The sequence below is a fragment of the Corvus kubaryi genome, unplaced genomic scaffold (genome assembly GCF_017639235.1).
Source record: "Corvus kubaryi isolate FWS band 111438036 unplaced genomic scaffold, C.kubaryi_AGA036_p1.0 37385, whole genome shotgun sequence".
NCBI classification, from domain to species: domain Eukaryota; kingdom Metazoa; phylum Chordata; class Aves; order Passeriformes; family Corvidae; genus Corvus; species Corvus kubaryi.
The window spans coordinates 808,449-829,801 of record NW_024581127.1 but is presented as its reverse complement, the minus strand read 5'-3'; the positions used below and the strand labels follow the sequence as shown (position 1 = coordinate 829,801).

General features: G+C 37.1%; 1 long non-coding RNA gene across 1 annotated transcript; it reads right to left on the bottom strand.

Moving 5' to 3' along the window:
* Window positions 1–5,446: 5,446 nt before the first annotated feature.
* On the bottom strand, window positions 5,447–21,031 carry LOC121668528. Its single transcript, XR_006017429.1, has 4 exons — window positions 20,926–21,031; window positions 19,289–19,483; window positions 14,191–14,318; window positions 5,447–7,501 (listed from the first exon to the last, which is right to left on the bottom strand). It is a non-coding gene; the product is annotated as an uncharacterized LOC121668528 (long non-coding RNA).
* Between the last annotated feature and the right edge of the window lie 322 nt (window positions 21,032–21,353).

The window sequence follows — 21,353 nt, the reverse complement described above, 5'->3', positions numbered from 1 at the left end:
AACTTTAAGTGGCTTAGAGAATTGTCCATATTCAAACTGGCCAGCTGATAGGTTCTATCAGTTCCCAGAGGAAACTGTAAGCACCCCTTAGCAAGGACGTCCCTTCCGGGACTATGCTTGCTAACCTATGACAATCTGAAATATCTGAAATTGCTAGATGGTCTCCAGCTCAAATATTTGTCAGGCCCAGGACTCCATATTATATAAAACACATGGGAGGAAACACACTCAGTACTGCCAATATGACTTATGTTCAGCAAGTTCAGTACACACTGATAACCAAGGCAGTGCAACAAGGTGATATTTATATCAAGGTTTAAAAAAAAAAAAAAATCAGTTTTAAAGAAGATACAAAGAAATGTGTATTTAAATGTAAGTCATGGCTTAGTGATTGATTTCTTTACTCGGTTTTCCATGAATATGTCATTAGGAGAGTTAGACCAGAATATCAGTGAAGGTTTCATTCTTTGAACTAAGCTAATGGTCACAGTGACTGTGAATATATAATGTGTGGGTTCATATATATATATGTAAACACATGCCCATGCATGAATGTATGATCAGAGATGTAAATATGTAAATATGCATGTAAACGTGTTATCAAATGTATGTACATGTATTATTTACAAATTTATACATGGAAAGCTAATGAAAGAGAAGCAAAGCAGCTGAAATTACTTCTACATTCACAGGTCTACGTATGTCAGAAAGGGCCACCAGCACTGGCACATTGCAAAAGCTGCTCCACAAGTGGCCAGAGCTCCAAGGGTCCTTGGGTCACTGGAAACCAGAATTTTGGAGGAGCTTGCTGACACATGCAGGAATCTAGTTTCCATTAATCTGTGAGACATTTGAGCAGGTAACGACCATTGCTGTCAATGTAAATTATGTATGTAGGGCCCTGTGAGACTCTGTGGGCGGCTGTACCATAAAGACAATGTATTGGCAGGTGTAAGGATCACATCTTAATTTAATTAAGTAATTAGATTAATAAAATGGGGCATCATTACTGTTCTGTATGGGAAAATTCTTGTTGGCATCCTAAAAATGAGGCAAAACTCAGCAAATGTCTGAAGAGAGACAGAAGGGAGAAATACTAGGGATGCAGAGTGGATTTTTGCTGTAGCAAAGTCATATTTGGGTTACTTTTTCACTGGTTTTGTCCTCTGGCTTCTTCAAAACATATGGTTGTGAGTTCCAGCTATACCCCCTTTCTTCTACATCTCCTCTTTGCAAAGCATATTGCAGTAGACAGTTCCTCCATTTGAGCAATTAGCACCTTCCTTTCCATGGGGGACACCAGGCAGAGCTGTATGAACAGCTATGATTTATCTATTTTGAAGCTATTCAGCAGCACCACTTTGCATTTTTTTGGGTCTGGCTGAGATGGAGTTCATTTTCCCCCAGCAGCCCTCACAGAGCTGTGCTTTGCATTGGTAGCTGGGAAGGTGCTGATAACACAGCAGTGTTTTGGCTACTGCTGAGCAGCACTGGCACAGCATCAGTGGTGTTTGCTCACCCTTCTGCACCCCACCAGCAGGATGGGGTTGGACAAGATCCTGGGCAGGGACACAACTAGGCCAGCTGACCCAAATTAACCAAAGGAATAGTCCATGCTATATGACATCAGCTCAAACGTAACAGGAAAGGAGAGGAGGAGAAAGGCAGGGGGCATTCATTATTTACAATGTTTGCCTTCTGGAGCAGCCTCCAGGTGTGCTGAAGCCCTGCCTTCTGGGAAGTGGCTGGACATCACTTGCTAATGGGAAGTAGAGAATAAAATTATTAGTTTTTCTCTTTGCTTGTGTATGCGAACTTTGGCTTTTGCTTTAGTAAACTATCCTATCTCAATTTACAAGTCATTTTTCATCTTATTTTCTCTGCTCTGTTCAGCTGGGAAGGGGGAGAGGTAGAGTGGCTTCGTGGGCACCTGTTGTCTAGCCATGGTCAACCCACCACATAAATAGCACACAGACCTAGTCAGAGACCTCTCTTGACTGCTGGCAGAGTTTGCCAGAGAAGAGCACCTTTTTGCAGAGTGAAGGAAAAAATCGTTGCTTGTGCTTTCTCAGGATTTTTTCTTAGACATTCCTGCTCCTCTTGGGTGACTGGATCTGTGTGAGGGTCCGAGAAAAGAGGAGCACAGCTCGGAAAATAAAAGCAAAGGATAATGAGTATAATTTTAAATTTCAGATTTACTAAAAGATGTAAGGAAAAAGAACTGTCATTATCTGCTTTGTCCCCACCTACAGGCCTTTGGCCCTAAGACAATTTAGAAAAGAAAGTTTCTGGGAGTGGGGAGAACACCCAGGCTATGTGCAAAAAATGGATGAGCCTCAGAACATAAAATGGCTCCAAAATCAGAGTGATTTCTCTTTACTGAGGAGCTACATTAGATGTCCCACTTTGCTTTCTGAAATTCTTTGTTCCTGCTTGCAAACAGAAACTTAATGTTTAAAAAGACTGGTTAACCCAAGTCACATTTTGAGTCATAGAATAATTTTACTCATTTTTTCCCCACTGTGTCATCTTAAGAGTTGATTCCTTTATGCTGGCTGAAGAGTGTGACCCTTGGACCACTTTAAAAATGCACCACTAACTGTACCTTGCTGAAAAATGCAAAATACTTGCCATGATATGGAATTGAGCCTTAGAAACTGAATGATAAATTCTATAATGAGAGATACAAGTGAGGCAGGTGATTCGGTTAAACACAGAAATAATGCAGCATGCTAGATTTTAATTTTCCTTGTTTGGCAACTGCATGGTTATATCAAAAATAATTATTATTTTTAAATTAGATAAAGAAAACCCCATTCAATTCTGCTTTCAAAGTAAGAGTGTTTTACCACTTGTATTTATAGTCATTGAATTCCAGGGTTACATTTCAGAAACAGTAGGATACTCACTTTGATGCTGCAATTAGAAAAATGTCCACTCTTATTTTTTCCAGCACTGAATTGAACACAAAATGCTTTCTGAAGATTCAGTTGGGCTTTTTCAGCCAAATTTGCTTAAGTATAACTGTTCATTGTGGAGCTGAGGAAATGAGGAGAGGATGAAGAGTGCTGAGGATTGTTTTCTTCTATGTCTGCAAAGCATTTTTTATCATTTTCCTTTGAAGTCTCTGCAAGTTATCTGGTGTTTCTGTTAACTTTTTATATGAAAAGAGAAATGGATTTATCTTTCTAGGAACCATTTTAAACATCAGAGAAAGAGAAGAGCACCTGACTAAACAAAGCCCAGCACAACAAACTCAGCCATTGGAAGGGTTTGTTTTAAATTCTGACTTCACTCTTCCAATAGTGGTATCCAAATTCACCTCCTAAATAAATGAACACTGCAGCTCCCACTCCAATGAGAGAAATTTCTCTATGCATGCCTCAAAGTTCCTTCTGACTTAGCTAGATTGCAGAGCAGCATCCATGGGGTAAAATTTAAAAAAGTGCAGAAATACAGGTATCGCATCTTTCATGATGACTAGGTAGGAATAGAAGGAATTTCACTACCTGTTAATGGGTTTGGTGAAACTGCAGCAAGTTCTTCATCTGTTTCTCTGGTTGGTTCTTCAAGGGACCACAATGCTCAAGTTAGTTTTGCTTTCAGTGAAAGTTAATCACTCTCTTATTTCAGCCTTGACACAGGGCACCCCAAAAAGTTTATTTAGAATCTCTTAGATTTGTTTGCCCCTAAAAAACAAGGGAAAGATAATAGAGTGTATGGGATTCAGTCTTGTAACTCAAACGTCACAGAAAGTCATAAAAGTCCCGACCTTCTATGCTTGATTTCCTGATAATATATGACACATATGTCTGCCTAATTTAGTGCTTATTAAATGAATAATGTTAGTGGTTAAGGAGTATGAAGCCTTAATTAGATTTTGCAAGCAGCTAACTACTGTAGCAAAAAGAGCTCTTTATTCTGTATTTATTGCAAACATACCAGAATGTCACCAATATAATCTGAGAAGACTAAAGCCCATACAGAAGCTGCAACCTTTGTTAAAAACTAGTGGGTTATGCGTAATTTAAAAAAATATGATTTTGATGTTATTCACAGGTGGAGATTTACTTTTTATTGAGTCTTGAAAATGAATAATTATGGGAGACTTTAGATGTAAAAGAACCAACTAAGAAGGACACTCAGCAGTTTATTTAGAAACACTTCCAATTTGAGCTCCTCTTTAAAGAGGTTGCATTAGTTTATGTATCTTCTTCAGAGTTAAGAGTTGTTGGAATGATGCAAGAAATACACTTGCAATTCAGTCACAAATGACTGACCCTAGATTTACTGCTGCTCTTACCACCATAACAGAAGATATTTCCAAATATTTGTTGCCCAGTACTCACAGTATTCAAAACATGGTCTGTGATTCTGTAATATTGTCCAAATTTGTACCTGGAATGTGTTGTTCATTACTCACTGTTCATAATTTGTTAGTCATAACTCATTATCTTTTGTTAAAGTTTCAGTCAGCTAATCAAGAAGCAGAAAATATACTGTATGACCAACAACATCCCACAAATAATGATTAATCAAAATGAGCAGTTCCTGAACAGCAGAGTGACTAAAAATCATTCAGCTAAACCAGTTATCAAAGAAATAAAATACTCCTGTATTGACACCAATCAAGAGGGGTTTGTGAATGAGTCATGAACCAAAAGTCAATTTAATTTGAGTGTCGTAATAGCAGTAGTAAATGAGTATTTTGACATAAAATACTAAATGTAAGTGTTATAATTCCCTTTCTTTGAACACTACTTCTGCATGCCTTATCAGAATGAACTGGGCAGTCTACAGTTGGCTGTGGATTTGCCACTCTTTTGTGAGATAAGGATTAACACCCCTATGTATTTTATTAGAACCACTTGCTTGTTAATGCTTCCTTGTCTTGTTTGCTCTGTAAGAAGCTGTACCTTCTTGTTTCCATGGTCTTGTCTTGGGTCTCACTCACCTTTTGGCATTTTTTTATACTATTTTAGCAGAAACTCCATTTTGTTGATTGAATGATGATATTTCTGGGGCTGAGAACGTGACCCCATATCATAGTTCTAGTCACACATTTAAATTGACCATTTTTGTATGAATTCAAACTAAATAATAATTTTACTACCCTTTAACTATATTTCAGCACTCTATGCATCACCATTTTGAAAGACCAGAATTCTCTGCATTAAGGTAGTTCCATTATACAATGTATTAATATGTTGAATGGATTATCTACTCCAAATCAGGCTCCAGTAAGTCATGGCCAAATTATATATTGCATCTGAAAAGAAAGTGGTTAAATTTAAAGATGTTCTGAAAAGACTGCGCAAAATATAAAGATACAGGATTTATCTTGGAGCTCTCCAAGACCTTACCATCATCACTGAATTATGTAATTTTTGGAGCCTCAGTTTGAATTAGATGCAATTCCATTAATTAAAAATGACAGTGGAAGATATGGTTTCAACCAGTTATATTTATTTGTTTTCCTGAGAAAGCTGATCATGATACATTGTGCAGTTCCTTTCCTAGAACAGCTACATCAAGATGTTCTGAGATTCCTCTTCCAACTGATAAATCCAGAGATGGTATTTTTCTTGGGCCAGGAGGTCTAGTTAACTCAGAATTGCTGGAATAGGAAAAGCCAAGAGCTTTTAGCGTTGCCTAAACAGATAATGGCCAGAAAGAGAATTCGTATTTTTTGGTCACATCTGGAGATCTGTAGGTATGAGAGGCCATAAACATAATCAAATTTTGGGCCGGAGGAAGAGAACACCTGCTGTTATCATTGCATGATGTCTACTAATATCCTGATGAAAAGCCTTTTGCTTTACATGTGAATATACAGCATTATTGTCATACATTATGTGAACACCCAATAATTTATTAAACATATTTTTCAGAACAATACTGATATTTTTAAGTAGCTTTTTGAACATCAAAGAACAAACTAAGAGCACAATATTTTTTTTCAGCTATAAACCACATATACTGCTTGCTACACTACCTTTACAATGTAGTAAGTGTCCCTTAAAGAAAAAAAAAAGGACAGTAATACTAAGTGAAGGCTTATAAATCATAAACAATTCTCCTGTTACCTAAATCTGAAGGAAAAAAAAAATCCTTGGCATGGATATACACATCAGACCCAGTGAGAATAACTGGTCTAATGAATAGCTCTTTTCCATAGGAGTTGGAGAAGATGTTGCTTCTGCAGTGTAATTCCCCTCAATTTTCCCCCCTCTCTGAGCTCTACTGCCATCATGCAGAGCTATTTGTTGGAGAAATTGCCAATTTTTCCCATTAAAGGAAACGGCTTATTCTTCTAGCTTTCCTAATTTCATGTAGCAGATGATACCATGCATTTAAGAGAGCTCAGAGTGACCTTTCATGCATGATTTTGATGCTTTTCATTGAGAAATGCTTCATACACATACATCCTTTAAAGCAGAACAAATGTCCATATATATACAAGAAAAAAACTCTTAGAAGCTACAACGTGTTGGTGGTTTTAATTCTTTAATTCATATGGCAATTGGTTTCGAAGATTATCTACAAATGTCCTACTTCTGATATTTTGCATGTCTTTTGTTTTGCTAAGTGTTTTCATGCATGTTTTCACATGAAAATAGTGTAACAAGACTGGAAAAAACCCGTGAAATAGGATGAATTTTTTAACATAATATTAACAGCTTCTACTACTTAATTGTTTAACAATGGAGAGGTGAATACAAAGAGCAAGAGCAGAAATGAAAGTACACATTTTATGATAAGAAAATCCATGACCATTGGCTTTCAGAGGAAATAAGTACCTAATGGTCATACATGGGAACACTTGCTCATTATATGCTAAAACATAATTTTTAAGGAAGTATAAGAACTCTCTTTCAATTTTTGAGCCTCATATTTATGCTCCAAGCAAAATTAGAAATGCTATGACTACATATGGCCTAACTGTGCCTGAAGGGATAAACTCGGATGTTTAGAATAAGAATTTTCCCAATAAATAGTGGTACAATCTGGTGATTTCAGACCTTTTGCTGGCTAACCCCAGATAGAAGAGATCCTCCTTTTAATCCAGTGAAATTTTATTGTTTACACACCATGTCACTGTGATCAGGCCACGGAAGTCTACAAAGTCCAATTAAATATAAATAGGTCTATCTTGTCTTAGTTCCATTCTTGTGATATTTGTTTCTCTGCACTTTCTACTCACAAATTAAGAGATCTCAGCTACTGAAGAGATTCTTGCTGCTGTTCCAATGGGTTTGTTCTTTGTTTTGTCCCGTACGTTAGTGGGAATACAGGAGTGTACTGTACTGAAGCATGGCTAGCTGTACATTCAGAGCTGCAGGAGGCCATGGGTGATTGTCTTCTTTGCTGCATAAACTGTAAATATTTCTTCATGCCAGCTATGCCACATAGTATAAGCCAGTGCCTTCAGTAGCTGGGCATGTTCCAAAAGGCCAAGGAAGTCTCCTGCTTGATCCGTTCTGCATTTTTCCATGTTTCCCTAAAATTAAAAGTAAGGAAAATCACTCTGATTGCATTCAAGTTTTAAGGTCTTAGCAAGAGGACACATGCAAATGAACTGCAAAAGCATGCCTGGAGTATGACAGTCTTTTCTCCATAAAAATGCTTCCATTCACAAGTAAAGAAGTCCCTCGTTTGAGCAGTAAAGGAAGACTGGCTTGAGGTCTGCTGTCAGTTCTAAAGATTAAAGACATTAAAGATTTGTCACTGTGGGATCTAACTGTGATCTCCACAGAGATTTGCAGAAACTTGCATTGGTGCGACTGTGCAGAAGCCCCTGTGAATCTGAAAATGTGTTAATAAAACAGATTGTAGCAAGGAATATGTTTTGGTGTTAAGATTCCCAAACATAGGTAATAAGCAATAAGCCATCATTTATGGCTCAGAATTGGAGCCAGAATCTTTTCCCTTTGAATGTGACTTGTGACTTTATCCATTTGGCAATGACTTCCCTGCCAATATATACACACATATATATAAAAGACTTTCAATGACATTACCCCAGTGCAAGCTTTGCATCTAGGACAGAATTGAGTTCACAAAAAATGTGTCCAGAAGCTTATATACCTATAACTCATATGGATATTGACAGCAGTAGCAAAATTGTATTTTCTCAGTTCAGAAATTAGGACCAACATATATACATATACAGTTTGCAATTATGTTATAAAATATTTTTGATGCCATTAAAGAATAAGATAACATGAGGACTGTCCTATACCTATTCTAGTAGTGTGAACATTTAATCACTAGCAGGCTTAATTCATTTATTAGAAAAAAAAAATTCATGTTTCTTAACATTGGTCAGAATTTTTTAATTTTCTAGGAAAGCACATTGATATTGAGCATACTACACAGATAGTTTGATTTTTCAGAACAACCAATCTGAGAGCCCATTTCAAAATCTTGGAGAATACAAGCAATTTGAATATCAGTGGGAACTGATTGCAGGGAATTCTGGCATCACTGTATTAGAGGCATGTGAGGATTTACTGTATTACACAGGACAGCTTGAAACAGCAGTATATATAATTCCTGTTGTACATTGAGCTCATAGGATAGTTGCAGCTAAATGCAGGTAAACAAAGTTTATCTATTTCTGCTTTCGATCATTTGGAGTTCACTTATCAATCACTATTAGGTCTGTGAACTAAACCTGTGGATTTATCCACTTACGTGCCGTGCAAGTGAATTTACTCTGTATAACGATGTTAAAGGACTGTGGCTTTCACTGTATGTGACATTTGCACATCTAACAGGCTAGGTGGTATATGGATCATTGAAAGTCAAGGTCAAGAATGGAAGCAGTTCACCGGCTCTTTGTCTAAACATGAATGTTTCCTGTTTACCCATCAGAAAATATAGAAAGATGAAAATATTTAGAAAACAAAGAAAAAAATGAAAGCTATGTTCAAACACATTATTTATATAATTATCCTGTAATTAAAGTAATTACAGTTTGTGATGAAAAATAGTCTTTATTTTTTTGAAACATTTGCAGGTTTCTTGAAGGGTGTTTACTGATCATCACAGCAAAAGTGACATGAAAAATACTTGGAGATGTTCTCATTTCTGCAAAACATTAAAGACGCATAAGACATGTTCTTCATGAAACCAGTATGCATGTTTACAGTCCATTGACTGACAGGCCTGTATGAAAAGGAGTTAGACTGATATTCAAAGACATTTGTGAGCTTTTATAATATTGACTACAGCCACAGCTACTCTGCATATGAATTTTCTGAATAAGAGTGTATTTCTAACATATAACATTGCAAGCAGAAAAAAATGGTGTAAACAAAGGATTTCTCGCCTTGTGGATTTTTTGAACTTCTAGATGCAATTTGCTTTTCTTTATAGCACCTGGAAAGCTGGAAACTTATAAAGTAAAAGCTTTGTGTCCATGAAACTACTTGAACCTAGGATCAGTAGTTTTGTAAAAGACCCACTGACTGTTCAGAAATACTGATCTGAGAGTCAGAACATAAGGCTGTTATTTAGGAAGCTAACCCAAACAGTAGAAATTTCGACCTCTCATTGTTAGAATTCTACCACAGGCATTAGAATGAGGGAGAACAGGCCCAGGGACCATCTCAGGGTACTTCCACAACAGAGGTGTGCCTGCTCTGCAGCAGTGTTACTCACTTGGCAGCACACCGCGCTTTCCTCACAAAGCACACTCCGCACAGACACTTTGGACTGCTGGGGGTTGACTGACGGTCCTACTGCTGTATGGATGAGGATGGGGTTTTCCTACAGAGTTGTCCTGGATTTTTAATCCTGGATTCATTTTTTTTCACCTCACGAGCCATGTTTCACTCTTCACAGAGCTACACAGCAAGAATTGTTGTGGTCAGATTAATCATAAAAGCAATTCACATACTTCAAATAACATATACAGGGGACATTTTCAGTAAGAAATATTATTCAGCTACTACATTTTTTTGATTACATTCATGTAAATATTGATATGTGCACAATCAATATCTGCCAGGACTGTGGAAAATTAGGAAAACTATAACTCTCATAGCATGACTTTTTTTTATTGTCCAGCTAAAGGAAAATGTATATTGACTTGATCTCCAGGGAAAACCATCTATTTATTTTTTCAAATGAGCCATATCAAAGCCAAGATGGATTCTCCTACCATTATAATAGGCAAAGTAGAACTTGTTTGAGAATTTTGTTCTTCTTTAAATATGATCTTCAGCAAAATACAATCTTTTATTTTTTCCTATCCAGCCTCATGAGCACAGACTAAACACAGTGAGCACAGTTTTAAAATAAAGCTTCTAAAAAACCTCATCCATCACAACCTCCAACAACCCAGACTAATTCTGAGAGTATAATGTGCTTGCACAAGTTCCTGCTGGCTAGCATCATAATCATCATACATGAGCACTTCCCCCGCAGGATGGAGAACCTCAGCTAAGCACAATTCTAGGGTGCACAAGAAAATGTCTGTTTCTCAGAGGGACATCTTGAAGCTCTTAAAAAAAGAAAAAAAAAAAAAAGAAAATCAAGTCTTCCATCTGTGTAAACTGTACAACATTTACCTGAATAAATTTGTTCTTTGGAAACGTCTGATAATTTTCCACCATTTTTCAATAGCAATAGTTAGAAGAATTCATAGCAAGAAAGACTTTGGGATTTTTGTACTCAATACTTCTACATATGAGAAGACTAACTTTACTAAGCCTGTCTCTTCCTAAAAGTGCAGCCACCTTGGGCAGTCAGTTCAAGTTATAACTAACCCTGCTCTTAAAATGTTTCCCTAGAATTTAAAATATATCTTCCTGTCAAGACTGGTTTAACAAAAAAATCCATAGAATAAGTCAAAAAGTATTCTTCCAGCACTTCACAAGTACATTTTTACCACCCTATTGGCACTTAATAACATTTAAATGAAAATATTTCTTATATTCTTAGGGGTCACAGATTATTTTTGGGGCTGTGAAATTTCAGAATATATACTCCATCTTTCTTATTCATTTGAAGAGCTATTTTTATGATTAAAATGACTGTTAACCAGAGGAGCTGAGACTAGCAGTTGTGTCAGACTGGCAATTTACACCTTCAGCAGATGATTTGGGAAAACTACAGTTTTGACATGTTTCTTTCACTTTGCCTTTTTTATTTGACTTTATGGATCCTGTCCTTTGTTTTGATTTTGATGTTCTGGAAGAGATTTAAGATGCACTTTCTTAAAATATTGATTTTGTTATTGTCACATGACGATACCAGAAAACACGGAAAATCTGATTACAGTCAAGGATCATTCTTGCACTTTTCCTGAGTTCACCACATAGCTGGGATCTGATATCTGTGTGCCCTTTAGAAAGAGAGGACCTGCCTTTTGGAGCACAACTGTAAGTCCACAATTTATGAGTCAAAGCCCTTTGAAAAATTGCTTTCTGTAGATATGACATAACAAGTCTGGTGTCAAAGCAGGTATCAATGCACAAAGAAACACTGTCATTTGTTTTACTCTAATTATCACTCAAATGGTAAAATATTTAAATTTCAACTCCTTCTTAAACTAATCATACAGCACATTTGCAACCTAAGCGTGTTTGGAATATGGTTAAAGAGAGAGATGCTCTGGGGGACATTGAAACCTAGCTGAAACTTTTAAAGAATCTCAGCCCTTTTGGACAGGCACACAGAATTTTCAGACTAAAGATTTAGGAAGCAGTTATAGCCAGATTATCTGCTGGTTTGGGACTTGTCCTGGTTAAAAAAGTGGCACTTTCTGTTACAACAGTTCCTTATTAAGCTAATCTGCCATCTGCATAATAAAATCATCTGTCAACAATAATCGAGTCTGCTTTTTATTCAGCTGGCAGTGGTGTCTCCATGTTGTGCCATGCTCCCAAACCTCCCAATTCATGCTGCTGTGGTATGTCTTAAATCACACAAGGCACTGCACAGCTCCTGAAAGGAGCACTCGCCTGGGTCATTGTAGAACAACCAAGGTGTCCAGTGAAACAAGAATTATTCTCTTATACCAGTGAAAATCTTCATAATAATTTATTATTACTCACTGAAGACCAAAATCTTATAATCTAAGTTTAAAAAAGTAATTTTTAGGCCACTCCAAAGTCTTTTGAATGGTACATGAAAGAAGCCACATTTTAAACAGTGGTTCAAATTATACCTCCTCTGGTATTATGCTGTGGAATTTGGGCAGATGATTCGTTTCTACTTTGCAGTCAAATAATTATTCAAGGACCTTGGTTCTTCTTCAGAGAAACACTCTTTTTAAACCATTATAATCCTTTAACTGAAGTTCAGAGGAGTTACTTGTGATCACCATAAATTTGTGCCCAAAGAGACAGAGTTCAGCCTGAAACTTTGAGGTACTGATATCAAGGGGAACTCTGACAAGGTATGCAATAATTGTAGGATGTCTAACCATGAAACAGTCTCTGGTTATTTGGTTGAGACCTCAGAACTGAACAGGACTGATCAGAAACCTTTTATAGTGTTTGAACCCATTTTCCCCAATTATTTTTCTTTTATTCAGATCAGCCTTTTTAAGAGTTTAAATGAATTCATTCTTAAGTTGAGATTCATAAGAAAATATCCGATAGGTTTTTAACTTCCCCAAAATCTCTGTGGTTTTTTTGTTTCCTTTTAGGTGATCATCACCAACATCTGCAATCACATGTAATTCCAGAGCACCTAGTTGCCAGACAAATTAGGCAAAATTATTCAATATTTCCATTTTTCATTGTAATTAGAGGCACAGGTTCAAGGAATTACTCTAATCTGCTTGCAACCTGCTCCCTCCTTTTCTATGTTTTCAGCACCACCTCAAACCTTGGAGGAAAAAGAAGTCACAAGAAGTTAAGCTACCAGCAAATATCCTTAAAGAATTGAGTGAAAATATGGAGAAAATTTTCACAGCAGTCATTTTACTTCATTACTTTCCTAGGAAGACACTCAGAAAGAATACAACAACTTCTTTCCTTTAATTTTTTTTTTTTTTACCTTAGGGAAATTTGGTCGAGTCAGGATGAGCTAATGGTTCAGGATCAGGAGATCTCAAGTGGTATTGCCACTGATTGGCTGAATCATTTTGGGAATACTTTCTATGTGTCAGCACCATCATTTTGCTGATGGAAAGTGTGACCTAATGTTTACCACCTTGAAAAATTGAGGGTTTGTGACAACCACAGTGATTTGACCATAAGAAATATTTCACTGCCTGAAGCACTATGGTTGCAAGTTTTATGCATGATATTATTATACTTTTTTGTTACTGTTAGGGAATAGATTTTACTTCACAGTTCCTAGAAAAAGTATTTTCTAAAGCATGAGCAAAACAGCTCCTTTAAAGTGTACACAGTGGTGCACATGAAATTATAGATATCTTATCTGCAAAAAAAATTCCCTATTCTATTAAAACCAAATTAAATTAGAACAAATTGCATTTTCCTCAAAAGAAGAAATTATGAATAAGCATAACTATGCAAATACTTTAAAGAAAGATGCTTTGCTCTTCAGAAAAATAATAAGAAATTTCTGAATGTGTAAACTAATCTGATTTCAACTTTAAGAGCTGGAACCTTGGTCAGGTTCAGGGAAGGAAGCCTGCCTACACATATTTCAAGGTATAACTGTGACTCATTTATTTTATTGTATGTTCCCAGTATGTCTTTGCCATTCAACATTTTAAAAAAACCACACTGGTTTGGTTTTTTTTCTCTAAAATATGAATTAGACAATGTCAACTATTTCATAGAATCAACAGAAGGGCCTGGGTTTGGAGGGACCTTAAAGATCATCTAGCTCCAGCCCTCCCCCGCCTTAGACAGAGACACCTTCCACGAGACTAACTTGCTCAGAGCCCCACCCAGACTGGCCTTGTATACCCCCAGGAATGGGATATTCAAACCTTCTCTGCACAATCTGTCCTCCCCACCCTCACAGTAAAAAATTTGTTTGTGGTGTCTCTAAACCTACTCTTTTTCAGTTTAAACCCATTCCTCCTTGTCCTGTCACTAAATTCTCTTGCAAAAATCTCTCTGCATCTTTCTTGTAAACTCCCTTTGGGTATTGGAAGGCCTCAGTTAGGTCACCCTGAAGCCTTCTCTTCTCCAGGCTTAACAATACCAATTTTCTCAACCTGTCTTCATAGGAGGGGTACTTCATCCCTCTAATCACCTTTGTGGCCTCCGCTGGTCTCATTCCAACAGGTCAATGTCCTTCCTGTGCTGGGAACTCCATGTTTGATTTCATCAAGGTCTTATGGTAATGTGGTGTTTTTTCAAGAAATAAGAGATTCCGCATTCCTGTGGCAAAAGGAATATCATGAATTAGAAGAACAAGAAACAGAAAATGTTTAAGTATGACACTGAAGACATAGATGATAATAGTTAATTGCCTCAGCCAATTTTCTGTAGCATCTTCAGGAGTCACACAGACAGAATTTGATACAGAATGAAAGTAAGCAACCAGGTTAGTAAAGTGCATCAGGTCTATCATGACAGGGAATATTTTAAGGGTTTGAAACGCTGTCTGTTCCTTTCTACACATTTATTCATGCTCCCCTCTCCCACCTAGTTGAATAGGACTACTTCTATTCTTGGAGGGAAGCATGTGTGTAAGCATATCCATGAAAAGCCCGAGTTTCTTTTCCCAGGGAAATTAGAAATTACTCAAGTTGATGTGTCAGCATCCCACTTTCTTTGAAGATGTTCATGGTGATGCATGGAGGTGTTTTGTTTTCTTATGAGTGAGGAATAAGAGTAGAAAACAGGATAGGAATAGGAAACAGCACTAGATATCTGAAAGTTCAATTTAGTAATTATGGGTTTAACCCATCAAACACAGGTCATTCAGCCAAGTGAGAAGGGTCTGTATTTACAAGACATCATCTCTGCGCAAATACCGATATTGAAAATCTCAAGGCTGGGTCTCTCAGTGTGGCAAACAGGAGGTGCAGAAAAATTCCATTAGCTACTAACAGGATTTGTGCCCTTGTATCTCATGTATCACTTTGAAAATTCACTCTCAGTCATCAGGAAGTAAGGTAATATTCCAGCATTCAAAATTGCGTCATTCAGATATAGACAAGAAGCCTAACGGGGTATCGTGTACAAAGAATCAGAAGCATAAAGAATTGCTTATGCTTAAATATTTTATTTAAAGCCTGGATTTTTCCTCTGGACCTGTCTACATGTGAGTCTTTAATCCAAAAAAACCCAAACATTACTGGATCTTCAGTTATTTTTAACTCTGCTTTACAGTTAGATGGAAATTGTTTCCCATCTCAAAACCACAAAGACCTCTAAAGATCAAAGAATTCAAAAAATTTTACTCATAAAATGGGAACCATTCAATTACATAAAAAACTTCAAACCAAACAAAATACATATATGCATGTGCAAACTCTTCATTTACACATCATGTTCCAAGAGAGTGTTATGTTCATGACAGTCCAGACAGGTATCCATATTTTGAATCTGTACAATTTAATTCACATAATCCAATTTTTATTGCAATGAAAATTCTTTGGCTTTCTCTTAGAGGATTTTGAAATAGTTCTTATTTTCTACCTCACATCAAGAAATGAAACTAGAACATACCAAGCAGATACAGAGGGGTGTGACAGGTGGAGACCATAATACCACACTCCGTCCATGAATTCATACCAATGATTCACTCAAGTCAAAATAATTCATGCCACATCTTCTACTAGCATAACCTTCTACCTCAAGGTTTTTTAGTCAAGAAAAATCTAAGTGGACAGCCAGGAGTACTAGCTTAATTCTTCATTAACTGTATCAAATACGCTAAATATCTTAACTAAGAAACTTTGAAAGAAAATGATGTCCAGACGATTCCTTAGAGTGTTTCCAGTGGCAATCTCTTTTCCCCAGTCATAAAAAAAAAGGGTCACATAGTTGCTAAGTACTCAAGAGAGAAGTAGATTCTAATAATAAAAACGATGTATTTGAATTTATAATCCTAAGACTTTGTATGATTGAATATGAAGAGTTCCTTGACATATATTTTAGCGAGATGAAATAACGTTTTATAGTAAATGTTATCATTTCAAATAAGATCACTACATGCATGAAGAAGTGATGAGTAATACCTGAGGAAACCAAACCATATTTAAATGCAAGAAAGAATGTTTTTGTGTCAGGATGTTTGGTGAGGCTGTTCCGGGAGTCATTGCATATTCTGCCAAAATCTTGTTCATCATACTGGAAGTCCTTCTGATGGCATTGCACTGCCTTTCCTCCAAACAGCACCTGAAGCTGTGCCGAGCCTTTGGAAAATAAGCTGAAGCCATTATGAAAACCTCTAATGAACCCAGAAAAATTTTCTCTTGTGAAATAATAAAGTCCTGATATATTTGCATTAATGGGTACTCCTTTTTAGCGTAAATATTTTCCCCTCAGAATTTTATCTCTGAAAATTCGTAGCCATATCCACAGCTCAACTCTAACCCTGCCAAGTTGTGTGTCTAGCTAAGAAGCCCCCTCCTTTTATAAGGAAATCAGGAAAAAAGAGGAAAATTCAATAGTCTTCGCATGGTTTAAGCAGGAAAAGAGCAAGTTTGCCAGAAGTTAGCCTTTTTGCATGGTAGGTAGTTATTTTTCAGAGTTCTTTACACTTTAAGAAAAACCTAAGTGTTACCTCCAACTTCTCTATTTTTCTTAAAGCACCAGCTGGGTCAGCTTAGCCAGACAGTTTAGGTATGCAGGACAGCACCACCTCTGGTGCTTGAAGTAGTCAAGTGAAGCCAGTCCTAGTGAATTCACAAGAGTTGGGAATATGCTGCTTCTTGGGTATGTGGCACAGCAGTGGCTCTGGCTGCTAACTCAGATGATTTATCTTTCTAGTATTTGGATTCTTTCTGCCCAACAGGCATTTAAGGTCTCTAGGCAGTGCACAGGAGGACGCAGAGTGTTAGAACAGAACCCAAACCACCCCATAAAGCTAAGCAGAGAAGATGCAGTATCACATACATGTGCAAATTGTGTAATGTGTGGTGTTCAAAGTCTGCCAGTTCAAAATTCTAAGCAAAAGGATATGTTTTCTGCTTACTCAGGGCTGTGGAGAGGTACTTCCATCTACCCTCCTGAAGGTAGGGAGATACCTGATTTAAGTCAAAAAATGACTTTTGCAATTGCAATGCAACATCAGGGGAGGCAGGGCTGATTTTAGCTCTTCTTTCACAGTCCAGCCTTATGATTCATGCCCAAGCAAATGGAAGGCAGTCAGGCTTGATCCTCTTCTATGCCTGAAGAGTCATCAGCCAGCAATGTTATCAAGCTAAATAGAGCTACTGCTGGGGGTGTGCTGAAGGGAGGAGAAATACTGCAGAGGAGCACACTCCATCCTTTCTGTTCAGCCAAATCTGCTCCACAGAAAATAAGAGTCATAGGGTCAGGAGGCATAGGGCCTGGGAACAGGAGTCTAACCCAGGCTTCAAAGACAGTTCCTATCTATTATGTACCACAGATGGTAAAAATGCATTAGTAATCCTGAAAGCAGTTGTCAGACTCAAGTTTTGACCTGCTGGGTGCTCTTGCAACTATGATATAGAGTCATGCCCCATCTTTGCAGTGCATTTGAATATTCTTATCATGAGACTGAATATGGTTAGTCTTTTACATATCAAGGCCCTTTTACAGAACCCTGGGTAGTGCAGTCTTGGTTAAATGAAAACTGCCCTCAGCTGTTAGCCTTTCCAAAAAGTTTTGCAGACCACCTGAGGTATTTTAAGTGGGAATTATGTAGTCTGAATATTTCATATTACTAATTATCTCCCACAAATCCTTACTGTGTCCTCAGATATTTAGGTCTGTTGTAATTGCTCCACCGCAATTTACAGAAGGTGAGAGAGTGAGTTCACCTTGTCTCAAAATCCTCTCCTATCACAAATTACTCTTTCATTCTGATAGCAATTTAGACCACTGATGGATAAGTTTTGTTCCTTAACAGTTTGAAATAACCCAGTCATTACAGGTCAGGAGCTTATGCTGAATATAACTATGCATGTATAATGATACAACTGGTGGACTCAAAACTAACAAATAAATGTGTTTATCATAGCATAATAAAATATATGGAGTTGGAAGGGACCCACAAGGAGTGGGTCTACTTCATGTAGAGTACAACAGTTCCTTACCTTCCTTGTAGACACAGAATTAGTTCCCCTGATATGAAAACTGTTTTAGATTTTTGTTATAGAGACTTATTCAGCTTAAATGCATTTTTGCCTCTGCTTGGGATTTACAGAACATGGAATTCATAGTAAATGACCATGTTTCTACTGTCTCATCAGTGACTTTAATAATACAGTAAAGAGATTTGTGCTGTTTTAAGGAGTATGCAGAAAACATGGTACTTGTATTTGGATTCTAATTTGTGAACTGCTTGCCAGTCTTCTTTTCCCCTAATGTATTAATCACAAGATATATTGGTTATGCAATAAAGCATTTTTTAATTGCTAGCTTTAGAAATATTTAAGTACCCAATTATTTTTTATCTAAAAGACTATTATGGAAGAAGAAGGGAAAAGTTAAAAATGGATATGGCCATGGCGAGACAAGTATTATAAGTTGCACAGCAAGAGCACTGAGCCTTTGATGAAGTGTATAAATAATTAGTAACACACTTTAACACATCTTTCTCTTGGTTCATAGTACCTGTGCTCATTTAATTTCAGCTGAAAATATGCCCATTCATTCACGGTGAAGGACAGATAAACTGGTGACCAAGTCAATGGGAAAAGTGATTCATGTTCAAGCACCTAAGGCCAAATACTTTCTGCACATACACAGATCAGACACTCACTGAGAGATAAGCCACCAGCACAGATTTATCCTGCCCTGGCAAAAGATCACAGGGGACATGAGATAGACATGTATGCGGCAGAGTAGTGCCCATAAATGTGTGCATGTGAGTATGTGTAATAATTTTAACATCTAGTTTTTATGTGAATGATTTTTAGTAACCTGAAAAAGAGCTCAATAACAAGAAATAACACTCTACAAATAGGATGTCCCATTTTTGTCTTTTTTCAAAGTTACATGAATATCAAAATATCCTTTTTTGGTTCTTTTTCCACAAAAATTGATGGGATGAATTTGGTCAGCACAGATATGAGCTTCAAAATCAATTTGTGTATTCACTGAACTTCACTAAATTGCACCTCGAAAACCTTCACAAAAATATTTTCACATTTGAAGAAGCACTTTGACACCTAAAGATGCAAGCAGGGTGTCTAATGTAAAGACAGTACCTAATGACTAAAGATAAATGTCTAAGTTCCATTAGGTTCTCCAGCCACTTAGAAATTCTGATCTTAGTATACACGTGCTTTTTGCAAGGAGGAACAGAGAAAGATCTCAGGAGATATATCCAGACAGCTGTTTACTCATCTCAAGCAGGACTTTGGAGAGCTGTTGTGCATCAGTCCGTTAGTTTTCAGGATTCCCTAAAATATTAAACAAATAACAAATAAATATGAAGCTGAGGAAGACTGCTTGCTAATTTTGCTTCTTGTTCTAGTGATTTACAGATCACTTCTGCAAAGCTGGTCCTCTCAAAGTTCTTCACATAACTAATACAAAATCATTCCCTCTTATCGGTGTATCCCTAGTCCAGACTGCCACACACAGAGTTTTTTATACCATGTTATGTAAATCACCATTGCTGTCAGCTTATCTGTGATACTTGCCTCTTTAAGTGAATTTCTCCAATTGGGATGAACTGGCTCCACTAAGAGGAGTCTAAAAGACGTCATAGAATTACTTCAATTCCAACAGCATTTTGTTTTCTTGTAATAATTTTTCTGCATCAACACATACAATAAAAGTACTCTACTATTATACAGGCATACCATTAAATAGGCTTACACTTTGGACACTCCTTTTATTTCTGACTGTATACCATACTCTTAGTGTTCATATGAATGTCATTACAGGACCCTTTGCAATACGTTAGAACTTTTTTTTAAAAGGTGCAAATACACCAGAGCAGGGAGATAGAAGGGCTGACGTCTTGATAAAAGGACTGTGACAGAAATTTTTGAAGGAGATATGTATCAAATGGACTGTCATCAACTATATAGTGGAATTGTGCTTGTCAGCTGTGTTATCACTTTTCCATACCAAGGGGGGGGAAAAAAAATCCCTGACATAACTTTACTTTCCCTTTTAAATATTATGTAAAGAGGAAAAGCACTGTACCATATTAATGCAGCTAGAATGGAGATACATTGTTTTCCTAAGTGTCTGTTTATATGACAACAACCATCTTACTTCCTTTTTCTTTTGTTGTTTAAATCCTAGTGAAGAAAACATAATAGGGTTTGAATAAAAAAATTAGAAAGTCAGCTGACTCTTAGGAAAAATACCCCCATATCTAACAGCTATAAACCTAAAAGTGTTATTTCATTATCTATTCCATTTTTCAGCTTTCAGCGTTTTTTATTATTCATTCAAAAAACAAGATTAAAAGTACAGAGATCTTTTCTTATTTTATTTTTCCCTCCATTTTATTACTATTTTTATTTCATCCTGCAGAAAAAAATAGAAAGAACTGGGAAAAAAAACGGCAGCAACTTTTTAGGCTCCCAAACCATGCAAAATTGTTACTTTAATTTCTAAGAACAATACTAATGAATCGTCATATTATTTATTTTTATGAAAAGGAACATATATAATTTTAAAAGGTTATTTTAATTAAGACTGTCAGCTGTCTTAAGTTTGCTTTGTTTTTACAGGTAAGTGAGGGGTTTTCCAGCTGTGAGCTGGCAGAAGGGGGTTTTACCCCTTGCGTGCCGACACGAAGAAGCCCGGAGGTCAACGCTGAAACCCCTATGGAAAGCAGCACTCAGTGCCCAGCACACAATGAAATAGGGGCAGAGCTCCTCACCCTGAAGGGGCTGTATCCTTCTGTCGCTGTCAGGCACGCAGGCGAAGAAAAAGAAGAAAGAGAGGGGACTCTCTGCATGTGCTCCACGCAGGTTTATCCCAGCGCAATGACAGGGACGAAGAACCTAATTGGGAGGAGGGTCGAGGGATCTTATACTGGGTACAGATAGGCGGGGAGAGGGATCACAGCCAATGGGATAGAGACAAGCAGGTGGGGTTGACAGCAAGGGAGCCAATGGGGACATTACATAGGAGTGACTTAGGGAAGGATGCAATGGGGCTTCGAGGAACAAAGAACTTTCTAGAACTGATACATATTAAACAAGGGAAATGAATATACATAACCTCATACATAAAACAGGAAGGAGAAAACATTAACCAGTTGGGAGAAAACATGCAAAATGCAGAACAAGGGAATCATGGGTTTTC